The sequence below is a fragment of the Pelobates fuscus genome, chromosome 1 (genome assembly GCF_036172605.1).
Source record: "Pelobates fuscus isolate aPelFus1 chromosome 1, aPelFus1.pri, whole genome shotgun sequence".
NCBI classification, from domain to species: domain Eukaryota; kingdom Metazoa; phylum Chordata; class Amphibia; order Anura; family Pelobatidae; genus Pelobates; species Pelobates fuscus.
Window position 1 is genome coordinate 290,899,326 of NC_086317.1, and position 13,749 is coordinate 290,913,074.

A 13,749-nucleotide genomic window follows, 5' to 3' on the forward strand; every position below is an offset into this window, starting at 1 on the left:
ACATAGGACACACAGTCACACATTTAGGCTGGAAGAAAGGAGATTTCATCTAAGGCAAAGAAAAGGTTTTTTTACTTTAAGAGCAATAAGGATATGAAATTCTCTGCCTGAAGAGGTGGTTTTGTCAGAGTCCATACAGATGTTTAAACTGCAATTGGATAAATACTTGCAAAAACATAACATACAGGGATATCATTTCTAATTAGTGGGGTAATAGCTGCTTGATCCAAGAAGACATCTGACAGCTATTTTGGGGTCAAGAAGGAATTTTTTCCAAGTTTGTTGCAAAATTGGAAGCGCTTCAGACTAGGTTTTTTGCCTTCTTTTGGATCAACAGCAAAAACATATGCGAGGAAGGCTGAACTTAATTGACACAAATCTCTTTTCAGCTATGTAACTATGTAACTATGTTACTATTAAATGTGTCTCCCACATTAGAATTAGTGTGGGACCCACTGATATTGGGGTACTGTGAAGTATTGGTGGGCTTACTACAATATGGCAATATGGTGGGACTGAATCCCCATATTTGTTTGCTGAGAAAGGTAATTTTAAATAGCCTTATAAAATTTAAAACTGTATTTTTATGTGTGTGCTGATCCTTAATCTGTATTATTTATACGTATTGGTCCCTACAGAAGCACCATTCCTAAGAAATGCATGTTCCGTGTGTGCCTCCAATTCCCTTTTTTTCTCAACTAAGAGACATAGACCTCCTCAAAACAAACTTCATTATCTGAAAAATGCAACAACAAAATTTTACCCAGGGAAACAGAGCCAGCACCTTACTATCTTCCCAACTCAAAAAATCACAAGCTGAAACAAACCTCCTCGCTGCCGAAAGCTCAAAGATAATTAACCCTAAATCAGATGAAGAATATGATGATTATCAAACCCTCTATAACCTTCACACGTATTCAAAAAAAGGTTATGTGCCATCACAAAAGGACATAGATTCCTTACTGTCCACTATGCAACTACCTTGTCTACTCCCAGAGGAATTCAAACAATTGACAAAATAATTTGACAAGTCAGAAATTCTTACAACCATTACAAAATTACCTCCTCAAGTGGTAAATGACAAGGGAGAAATACCCATCCCTGCACTACATTGCTCACTGTCTCTATAATCGCAATACACATTTTGTTTTCTCCAATTTAAAAGCTTAATCCTGAAATATGTCTAAATACACTGGTACTATTAAGTGTCACACCACCCATGTCTACAGCAAATGTACTATAGATGTTGGTTGGATCTGCTTAAACCCAAGGCTCTTTTAGTTTTATATGCAACTTATGACAAGACCTAATATTAATAAGGCTAGCTACTCACTCCAGTGGGAAAGGGATTGCATGGTAACTTTTGATGTATATCAATGGATCAAGCTGCTCAACAGCTTGAAAAGCATTACTGGTTTAACAAACATATTGAGGCCCATAAAAAACTGTATGTACCAATGGTAATGGACATAAGCGTGCGCAGCCTATTGCATTAGGGTGTGCCCCCTAAAGCACAAACACATGCCGCATGTGTATATATATATATATATATACACACACACACACATACATACACTGCTGTGTGTGTGTGCTGCTGGTGCGCTGTGTGTGTGTGTCAGGGTGTTCGTAGTGTGCTATGTGGGTGAGGGTGCGGTTTGTGTGTGAGGGTGCTGGTAGTGTGCTGTGTGTGAGGGTATTTGTGTATGTGTGTTAGGGTCCTGTTAGTGTGCTGTGTGTGTGAGGGTGCTGTTTGTGTGATATGTGTGTGTGAGGGTGCTGTTTGTGTGATGTGTGTGTGAGGGTGCTGTTTGTGTGATATGTGTGTGTGAGGGTGCTGTTTGTGTCGTGTATTTGTGAGGGTGCTGTTATTGTGCTGTGTGTGAGTGTGCTGTTTGTGTGAGGGTGCTCTGTGTGTTTGTGAGGGTGCTGTTTGTGTGCTGTGTGTGTGGGTGCTGTGTATGTGAGGGTGCCGTGTGTGCGGGCTGTTTGTGTTAGGGTGCTGTATGTGTGTAGGTGCTGTGTGTTTGTGTGCTGTATGTTTGGAGGGATTGTGAAGGTAAGGGCAGATTAGTAAATAACCCCCCTCCCTTCTTACCTTATGTAGGCAGGGGGGATCCTTGCTGTCCAAGGGAGAGTGAACTCTAGCCTGCGGGGCTAGAGTTCACTCTCGCGATATCTGAGCATTGCCGCGGCAACGCTCAGATCTCGCGAGAGGAACCTGGCGCTCCCCGGGTCCTCTCCTGCCTCCCTCCATGCTGCTGTGGGCTGGTGAGGTAGATCTTTGATCTCCCCGCCGGCCCATGGAGGCTAAGAGCAGAGCCGGCACTCAGATAGCGTCAACTCTGCCTGAGCCGACAGGGGAGTCCTGGGGACTAAAGTGTGGGATCTCTCCCAAGATTCCCACCCCCCCAAAAAAAAAAATATACACTCGTGTGTGTGTGTGTGTGTATATATATATATATATATATATATATATGTATATATACACGCGTACACACACATACATTCACAGACACACATACACACACACTTACAGACACATAAACTCAGACACACACAGACACACATACACACACACACACACACATACATTCACATTCATACAGACACAAACACACACTTACAGATGCACACATATACACACACTTACAGACACATACACATTCACAGACACACATACACACACACTTACAGGCACACAGACACACACACTTACAGACACATACACACACTTACAGGCACACAGACACACACACACCTACAGACACATACACACAGACACACACACACTTACAGACACATACACTCAGACACACATACACAAACACTCTTACAGACAATCACACATACATACATTCACAGACACTCACACACATTGACAAATTATTATTTTTTTATTAAAAATTGTCCACCCAGCCTCCCTACCTGGAGAGCTGGCGTGGACTTGTCCCTGGGGTCCAGTGGGTCGGGCGGCTCTCTCCATACAACAAGCGGCGAGGGAGCTGTGTGCTCTCTGCTCCCTCTCGCCGCGCGGGCTGTCTGCTGTAGCTGGGAGCTGGAATATGACGTCATATTCCGGCTCCCGTTATCAGCAAACGGCGCGCGGCGAGAGGGAGCAGAGAGCACACAGCTCCCTCGCCGCTTGTCATGACAGGGGGAGGAGGAGGGGGTCATTTGGGGGCGGCAGAGTACCTGCAGGAACAGCGTTCCTGCAGGACTCACAGGCGTGCCGCGGGGATTAGGGTGTGCCCAGGCACACCCGGCACACCCCGTGCGCACGCCTGTGGTAATGGATACCAAACAGAATTAAAAACATCTGCCCAACCATCACTCCCATATGTTGGAGGTGCCACCAGCAGATAGGCATTCATTTACATATTTGGGGGGAATGTACACTCCACCAACCATTCTGGGCTCAAGTCATGGACTTACTTTAATACCCACCTGACTCAAACACTCTCAGTGGATATTTATATGTTCTTAGCTTTCCTACCATGCATTTCTTCCCTCAAATAGGTACTGGCAGCCCATGTGATACTCACAGCAAAAGGTCGTATTGCTGTTAAATGGAAGAGCCATGAAATTCCCTACCTTACTGAGCCAAAGGAAAAACTATAAGTAAAATACAATACACAACTGAAATTTCTAAAAGTAAATAAAGTGCTGGTGCTGCAATAGATTTAAAAAAGAATGCACGCCAGAGTCACCTGTATCACCTCCGACGAAGGCACATCGCCGAAACACGTCAGGTGCATTATTTTGGACTATCCTATGGGACTTTCCTATAATTTCATTTATTTATAATCCTTTGTGATTTTTTACCGAATATTGGAGTAATAAAGAATTGTGTAACCCATTGAACATGCGTTCCTGGTGGTACATCAGATCCAGTTTTGGGAAGAACCCAGCTAAAAGTCCAAGCAGTGATTTGCTTAAGGCATGCAGTCTGAGACAGCTTTATAAGTGGCTCCACGTATGTGAGTGAGACTAACACAGAATTTTAAAAGTGTCTTATTCATAACATTATTACCCTATATTGTTTTCTCTTTAGTTTCAGAGATTTACTACATTCTGGGTAATATTATTTTAATCTCTTTGAGTGCTCTCACCATTCTTTCTGTTAATTAATCACTTCAAAGGAAAAACTATGCACTAACTGTAAATGTGAGCTTAGGGCCACTTTCACTACACCACAGTGCCTAATAGCAGAAACAATTTGGTCCCCGTGGAGAGAACAAATGTGCATGGTACAACCTTAATCCTAAACTTTTACAAGGTCATAAAGTTTTCACCAATCAAGGTCCATTTACTTGAACCATCCATGGCCAGCTAGTTTGTGGCTCTTATGTCAGCCTGTATGTAAGACATGTAAAAATGTAAGAAGATAATAGATGCCATGCTGATTTTTTTGCTTTAATCATATATAGCCATGTCTTTGACCTGTATATATGAGTACCAAAAATCCCAGAAGACATGTGACTGCTAATCACCACTCACATACTCTACTATTGTGTGCAATAGACTTATATAATTGAAACTTCTTACACTTCCTAATAATGTGTTATTATGGTATTTTGTATTATTATTTTTTTGTTATTCGTACATATTGGTTATAACATTCCTTGTAATGTTCACAAAATTCGAAACTCAATAAACCTAAATAGCAAAATAAAGTATTGAGGACGTGCTAATTTTGACATGTCTCTTTGCTTGCTTTCCAACATTTCTTTGATGATCATTTTTACCAGCATCTCACTTTTTCTGACTGTTTTTATATATGTTCTCACTCTAATGCTATGTGCTAATGCTATCTACTACTAACTCTAGCTATTCAAAGCTAACACAATATAATCCTAATCCTGGTCAACCCTAGCTTATCCTAACCCTAGCAAAAAACTTACCTTAGCTAACAGAAAGCCTAACTTACACTAACCCTAACAAAAAAAAACTGTTTAGTGCAATAGTCTCTCGGCAATTATCATTCTGAGAGCAATCACAGTGATAATCATAGTGATCCCATTGCCTAACTGGCAGACCGCTGATACTCGATCTTGACATCCATAGCTGCAGCTGCTCTCTGCTCTCAATCTTAGTATAGGAAGGTGTAACTGGTTTTCACAGTGTAACATGTTCAGCCTCACCTTGCGGTATTTGCAGTAATTGCCTTTCTGATAAATGCGGAAGTGCTGTTCAGCGGTCATACGGCAATATATCTGACTCCTGCAACATCTTGGTGGACGCCGGCCACTGCGGATCCACACCAATATGTAGCCCCACGTCCCCCCACACTACTGACGATGTAGACGGGTGTGTGATGTCATGTAAAGGATGCACACTCACGTTCCGGGGTCAAAGGCCAGGTACAGTCAATTGGATCTGAAGGAGGCTTATTTAAACTCCTTTTTTCCTTTTCCGCATTGCCCTGCCGTGGTTTCCCTTAGTGGTTTTCCGAGAGTGTGTTCCTGAGCATTTAATTCTGGTTATTGACTTTGGCTTTGTTTTGACTTCCCTGTATTCTGGTATCCCTGACATCGTTGTGTCTCTTTCTTTGTCCATGACCTCGGAAAGTATTCTGACTATTCTCTGGTACGTTAAGTCTGGCCATTCTAAGGCCCGGTAAGACGTTACCTTTAGTCCTAGGTGTCATAAAGTTCTGCGTGCTCGATCAATGAGTGATTCTGACATTACGACATGGCCATAGATCCTGCAGAACTATGTCAACACATAGCAGCTTGCGAGAGAAAGCTAGAGGAGAATTATCACCATATGGATCAGTTTGCCCAGACTTTCAGTATGCTCCTTACCCGAACAGCGCATTTACAGCCTGGGGTTTCTCCGACTATATCATCTCTGCCTAAAGTACCTCCACCTATAGTACATAAGGCAACTACTATCTCCCTATCTCCTTCCCCGCATTTTGATGGTAATTTTCAAGAATGCCATGTATTTTCTAATCGGATTGAGTACCACCTTTCCCTCAAATAGCAGAAAGTAAAATAGTGCGTAGGCGCTTCACTGAAATTATGACAGTTTTGTATATGGTGGAAATATACAATAAGTGGTGTAACCAGTACCCTAGTGCTTCCCTTATGCACCAGATATTCGTAATACAAATTAAAGAAACATATACTAGTATATACACCACCCCAATGTGATCACATCAGAAATGAGTAATATTACCAATGTAAAACTTGACCTTAATGCAAACAGCGTAAAACTTGATTGTGGTATAAACTAAAACAGGAAAAAATAAAAAACAACATAGTGCAAACTGTGTAATGACTGATAAGTTATAGATGAATATATGACTCTCACTCACATTCCCCAGAGCCGTACCAGGCTCTGTAAATCAGGCTCAGGGGTGCCAAGTTCTGGCTAACGATCCAGGTGATTCAGATAGATGAGACTCCAAGATTAAGTACAAAATATATTTATTGTTTAAAAATCTATAAAAGTGTATGCACTATCGGGCACTATGGGGGTGGAACCCAAAACAGACAATCATGTAATATATAACAAAATTGGAATTCCACTTACCCCTATCAGTATAGTAGCCCAGAGTGTAAAAATACACATAAAATAACAAATAACAAATGTATAAGATCAAAGCAGACGCGTTTCGGCTAACAGCCTTCCTCCAGTGCTTGTCTCCATGTCCTGTTGAGTCTTCTTATATAAGTCCTATCTGTGCCATTCACCTGGATTTGATTTTGTACCGGCGTCGCGTCACTTCCGGTTTTACGAGTGACGTCACTTCCGGTTTTTCGGCCGGCTGGAACGCACGCTGAAACACGGCGTTCAGGATGTAGGTTGCTCTTAACTGTTGTAATTAAGTCCCAATGGCAACCATACCCTCCATATTTGCAGGATATAATATCAAAATGAGAAAAATTAAAATTAAAATATAATCAATATAAAACATACACAGTACAGATTCTAATCAACTATCTTCAATCTCTCTATATCTGGAGAGAAACTTAAAGGTGTTTAGAACAATATATTTTTTAAAAAGCCATTAAACCACATATATTTAAACACAGCAATGTGTAACCACAAACAACCCCACATATGAAGAACAATTTGACAGAAAGCAAGTGGAGCCTTCTAAAAACTAATAATTGAAATAAAATAAATTCTATAAAAAATGAATAAACTCGAAATCTAAATTCAATCCCTTCGGGGACAGGGTATTCACATCGAAGATCCACTTGCCCTCTATCTTAGCCAACTCCTTGACATTATTATCGCCCCTCCAATTCTTGAATTTCTTAAAGATGACAGTATTCGACAACAAGGAAGGATCACCACCATGTTTTTCAGTGAAGTGTGCAGATACACTATGTTTCATATATGTTTCATATACCCCCACTGGATATTCCCCACATGCTCCGCAACCCTAGTTTTAAAAGCTCTTGTAGTCATTCCAATGTACTGCAGACCACATGGGCACCAGAGGAGGTATATGACATTAGTAGAATTACAGGTTAGAACCTGATGGATTTTAAATGTACGATTGGTGGAATAAGAGGTAAATTCTGTCTGTTTATGTTTGCCAAAAATGGTTTTCTTACAGGATTTAAGAAATTTAAGAATTGGAGGGGCGATAATAATGTCAAGGAGTTGGCTAAGATAGAGGGCAAGTGGATCTTTGATGTGAATACCCTGTCCCCGTAGGGATTGAATTTAGATTTTGAGTTTATTCATTTTTTTATAGAATTTATTTTATTTCAATTACTTGCTTTCTGTCAAATTGTTCTTCATATATGGGGTTGTTTGTGGTTACACATTGCTGTGTTTAAATACATGCGGTTTAATGGCTTTTTTTTTTTTAAATATATTGTTCTATACACCTTTAAGTTTCTCTCCAAATATAGAGAGATTGAAGATAGTTGATTAGAATCTGTACTGTGTATGTTTTATATTGATTATATTTTTAATTTTTATTTACCTATGCAGTTGGGGGTCACTAGACTGTAATAGGCAGAAAGACAATATAGGAGAAAATAGGGTCTATGCCTATACTGCGGTAGAAAAGGACATATGAGGAGTGCTTGTCCCATATGTCCGGAAAACTTCCGCACCTAAGAACCTTAAGGGGACAGGTCTTAGGTGTGATGGATATGTCCTCTGGTAACAACCAAAATAGGTTTCTCCTTGATATTATGGTCCTGTGTAACAAAAATAACTTTTCATGAAAAGCCCTGATGGACTCAGGTGCAGCAGGAAACATCATTGACATACATTTTGTTAAAAAAGAGTCAAGGAGAGATTATCACCTCTCGCTGTTGAGGCTATTGACAGGAGACCTCTCTCTCAACCCTTGATTACCCATGAAACCTTGCCTATTAACATTTCTATTGAAGCTCTACACAAGGAAGACATTGCAATCCAGATAATTGCTTCTCCTTCTTGTCCCATCATATTAGGATTTTCTTGGCTCACTAAGCATAATCCTCATATTGACTGGGCAAAGAAAGAAATACTGGAATGGGGTAAAGAATGTACAGAGAGCTGTGTATTACCCATTAACAAAAGAGTGGGCATCGTTACTTTACCCGCTACTACGCCTCAGACTCCTGAGGTTAAACAATGCCCGGCTGTATTTCAGGATTTTATTAACAATGTACTTAGAGACTATATTTATTAATTTGTCCTAGTATACCTGGATGATATACTTGTGTATTCCCCTGACCTTCAGACTCACCACAAACATGTCAAACAAGTGCTGCAAACCTTGCTTGAAAATAAACTTCATTGCAAACTTGAAAAATGCATCTTTGATCAGACTGAGGTACAGTTCTTGGGATATAATATTTCCGCCTCTGGCTTTCAGATGGATCCTAATAAACTAGAGGCTCTTCTAAATTGGCCATTGCAAAATGGATTAAAAGCCATCCAAAGGTTTATTGGGTTTACTAATTATTACAGAAGATTAATCAAAGGGTTCTCTTCTGTGATAGCCCCATCACCAATATGACACTTAAGGGGGGTAGTTGTACGATATGGTCTAAGGAAGCTAGAGCAGCTTTTGAACTTCTCAAACAAAGTATGCTTCTGCTGACATATTTATACATCCTGACACCAGCAAACCTTTTATGCTGGAGGTTGATGCCTTAGAAACAGGGGTGAGGACTGTCCTATCTCAGAGGGAGAGTCAGGATACTCCATTGCATCCATGTGGGTACTTTTCTAGAAAGTTGTCCCTGGCGAGCGTAATTATGATATTGGCAACAGGAAGTTATTGGCCATTATACTAGCGCTTAAAGAATGGCGACACCTTTTAGAGGGTTCCAAGGATCCCCTTGTGATCATCACTGATCACAAAAAAATGGTATATATTGGTGATGTTAACAACTGTCTTCTAGACAGGCCAGATGGTCTTTGTTTTTGTCCCGTTTTAATTTTATTATCACTTACAGACCTGGTCCCAAAAACTTTAAAGCTGATGCCCTCTCTAGACAGTTTGATATTGAATCAGAACGAGAACAAGTAATGTCCCCTATTGTTCCTCCAGATTGTATCATTGCTTCCACTATTCTCTCCTTGTCATCCCCATTGCTTTGTGCTGTCATGGCGGCTCAGGCCCAGGCACCTTGCAATAAGCCTCTGGATAAATGGTTTATTCCATTGTCTGACAGAATATAATGAGGATATTCCACGACAATGGATAATCCGGGTATTAATAAGACTTTTACCACTGTCTCTAGATCTTTTTGGTGGAATTCACTCAAGAAAGATGTCAAGGAATATGAAGAGGCCTGTTCTGTGTGTGCAGTCTCTAAGGTTTACCAAGTGGGTGGGAGGGTGTGGTTATAATCAAGCAACGTTAAGCTGAAGGTTCCTAGCATGAAGTTTGCTCCCAGGTTCCGTGGTCCATTTTGTGTCATTTGAAGAATTAATCCTATCTCGTATTCTTTGGCATTTCCTGCCTCTTTACGTATTCCCAATACTTTCCATGTTTCCTTGCTCAAACTACTTATTTGCAATAGGTATACTGTCCCCAGTATTCCACCTCCCCCATTGGTTGTTTCTGGACAGGAGGAGTATGAGGTCCTTCCAGGTTCCATGTTTTCTCATGGTTCCTTGCAATATTTGGTTGATTGGAGGGGGTATGGGCCTGTCAAGCGCTCTTGGGTTCTGGCTTCTGACATTCATGCTGGCCGCAAGATTCGTTCTTTTCACACCAAGTTTCCTCTCAAACCTAGTCCTGCCAGCCCGGTGGGCGGTCTTCAGGTGGGGGGTAATGCAACATGTTTAGCCTCACCTTGCATTATTTGCAGTAGTTGCCTTCCTGATAAATGCAGAAGTGCCATTCAGCGGTCATGCGGCAGTATATCTGACTCCTTCGAAATCTTGGTTGATGCCGGCGTCTGCAGATCCACACCAATATGTAGCCCCAGGTTCGCACACAATACTGATGACGTCGACGGGTGTGTGACGTCATGTACAGGACGCTCATGCATGTTCTGGGGTCAAAGGCAGGTTAGGGCCGATCGGATCTGAAGGAGGCTTATTTAAACTCCTTTTTTCCTTTTACTCCTTGCCCTGTCATGGTTTTCCTTAGTGGTTGTCCGAGAGTGTGTTCCTGTGCGTTTAATTCTGGCTATTGACTTTGGCTTCGTTTTGACTTCCTTGTATTCTGGCATCACTGACTTTGGCTTTCCCTCATAGTTGTGTCTCTTTCTGTGTCCCTGACCTTGGCAAGTGTGGCAAATTAGCCACTTGTTACTGTATTGTCATAAAGATGTGTGTATCACTTTAAGAATCAAGTATGTGTATGCTGCATAGGTTCCATGCGAACAATAGCGTTCCTATGCTGGCGGCATGAAAAAACGCCAGCATTCATACAATAGTTTCACGAACAGTGAATTTCAACACTGTTCGTGAAACGACCAAACTACCGAAGGGAGACCACACACAGGAGGTCGTGTGGCTCCCATTAAGGATTGCAACATTGTTGCAATCGGTAATTAGAGGGATTCAGGGTGGCCGCCGTTTGGCTACCTACCACGTGGCGGTCAGCCATCTTGGATCCTTTGTTAGCCCAGCGGTATTTTGTCGTCGAGCGTCTGGAACTAAAATCGGCTACTCGGCGGCACAAATACCGCTGGACTTCTAAGCCATTTGGGAGCCCCGGTCCTTCGGTAAAGTGGTTCCCTAAAGTCAATCGGTAGTTTGAATGTAACTTAAATGTAATGCTTGTTTCGTGCGGCGTTCTGTTATTTATGCTTGGATCTGAGCGGTACTTTTACGAAATGTGTGCTCAGACCCCAGCTATCTACCGAACGTCCATTCGTTCAAATAAAGTGAATATTATAAAAGTTATGTGTTTTAATGTAAAATGCCGGTTCTGCTGCACGGAGGGATAATCCACTTAACTGTATATTCTAGTGGGAGTATCCCTCTCGTCCAGAGGTGCCTGATGGGAGAAATGTTCAGAATGTTAAGTCCCCCATGTAGTCCCCTACTGTATTACCCCTGCTATGTCAGTATGGAAACCCATTGCATGGGGACTTGCATAAATACTGGAACTGTGAATAAAGCCCTAAGTTGACTCCCAGCCTATGTGTCGTCTAGTTCTTGGGAAGGAAGGATTCTTACAACGCTACCAGGATTATTGTATGCTGTATTCATTTGCCTGGATTATTTTATGTTGTCCCTGTTACCCAGTGGAGATACTGGGGATTATACTACATCTCCGCTACAGCTAATATTCTGACTATTCACTGGTACGTTAACTCTAGCCATTCTAAGGCCCGGTAAGATGTTACCTTTAGTCCTAGGTGTGATACAGTTCTGGGTGCTGGATCAACAAGTAATCCTGACACACAGCAATTCTTATGACATGTGGTATTCTTTTCAGGCTATTACTGAACAACCTCATGAGTGAGGTTTTCAGTAACAGCACATAAACACCACATTTGTGGCATCTAACATAAACTAATGGAGGATCCCAAGCTGATTGAATATGATAAGCTCAACAATCCCCGGGGACAACCTCCAGGTCCCTATTTTTATGATTCTTTAATTCTTTACAAGTGAGGCATTCAGAATTAGCCCAGTCTCAACAAGCCCGGCAACATTGGCTATCTAACTATACCTTTATCCACTGCCATATAGTGGACATTACAAAGTGCATAAGCGGTAAATGTGAAAACTCTCAGTGTAATAAAATAACCCATCAGATTTTCAGATTTCAAAGCTTTTGCTTTGAAAAAAAAAGCATAAAGGGTACTTGAGTTCTAAGCATCCAGTTTAACACCCATGTTCTGGGGCCGGCTTGTCTAGTCTTGGTTTCCCGGCTGGTTTGGAATTTTAAGAATTCTAGCATTTGAAGTTCAGTGACAACTCAAGGACTTAAGTTGGATGTAAAACTCTAGAGAACACGCCTACACCACATACAGTTAAGTTACATTGCTTTATTAAGATCAGAGCTCATTTCTGACTCTACTTTCTTATTGGCAACCTTAAGGCAAACAACAATTTAATTTTTAAATCTTCTTAGGAGTATAGCAAATTATGTGGCATATTTTGTCTTTCATGTTATAATGCTCTTTAGTGAGTTGATAAAATATCTGTCTTTTTTGCAGATTTTATGAAGAGCAAAGTCTTAAGGATTTGGGGAATGATATTTTGAAAATAAAAATGAAAGCATTAAAATTAAAGAATAACGTTTTTTTTTTTCTTTGACTGTACTTATGTTTAACTTACTATTATTGTCTTTATGGTAATTTAGGACATATGGTTGGATATTATATTCATAATGATTTTTTTTTGTATATGTTTTGTGTAAAGAAGAAAACAATATCAATAAATAATTATTAAAAAAGAAAATTAAAGAATAAAGTTAAGTGTTAAAACTACATTTAAAAGGAATGTTTCTAAAATGTATTATGAAGCATATTGCCTAATATCAGGTTAACACCACAAAATGTAGGTCATTCATAATACAGCTTGCTTTTGCAGTATTCTGAGAAGTCTGAGCATGTTAAGAAGTCTCGGTATGATACTATACAGGGTAGCAGATGGGATTTTGTTATGGTGCAAAGACTACAGATTAGTTGTTATGTGTTTAATGCATATATAATTGGCAACAGAGGACTGAATTTATAAATGAATCTTTGTAATGGAAAATGTCTGACATTTTCTGTCACATTGCAATAGATTTAGCTTACAAAGACATGCGATAAGTAGTAATATAAGTTGTTAGATAATAATAAAAATATGTCTTGATGTGGTCTTTAAAATAATTCAAGATAGAGTACATATTTTCAGTGCCATTTCTTAGCGGCGGGATGAAAATGCTTTCCAGGAGGAGGATGACCATCTACAAGAGGTAATATGTAACAATAACAGTAAAAAAATCTCAAACTCTTAAATATAACATTGAGCCAAAATAAATGTTTATTAGCAGTGGAATACATCTGATGAAGAACAAAGCTTTCCAACTGTTTAATGGAGATACAAAGTTTACTGCCAAGTTGCAAAGTGCAACAGACAGCAGCTGCAAACCTGGTTTGAAATGTTAAGTCTCATGTGTGAGACAAGCACTGATTAGTACTGTGATAAAAGATGCAAATACATTAGGAACACACATTATAATCTGGTTTAATTACTTAATTTTTGCTTGCTTGTGTGATGTTTAGATATCAGTTTATTTACAACATTCCATAAAAGAATGTGGAATAAAATGTATGGATTCTTAATAAAGAATCAAATTTTGTTGTGAAATAATATTATTTTTATAAA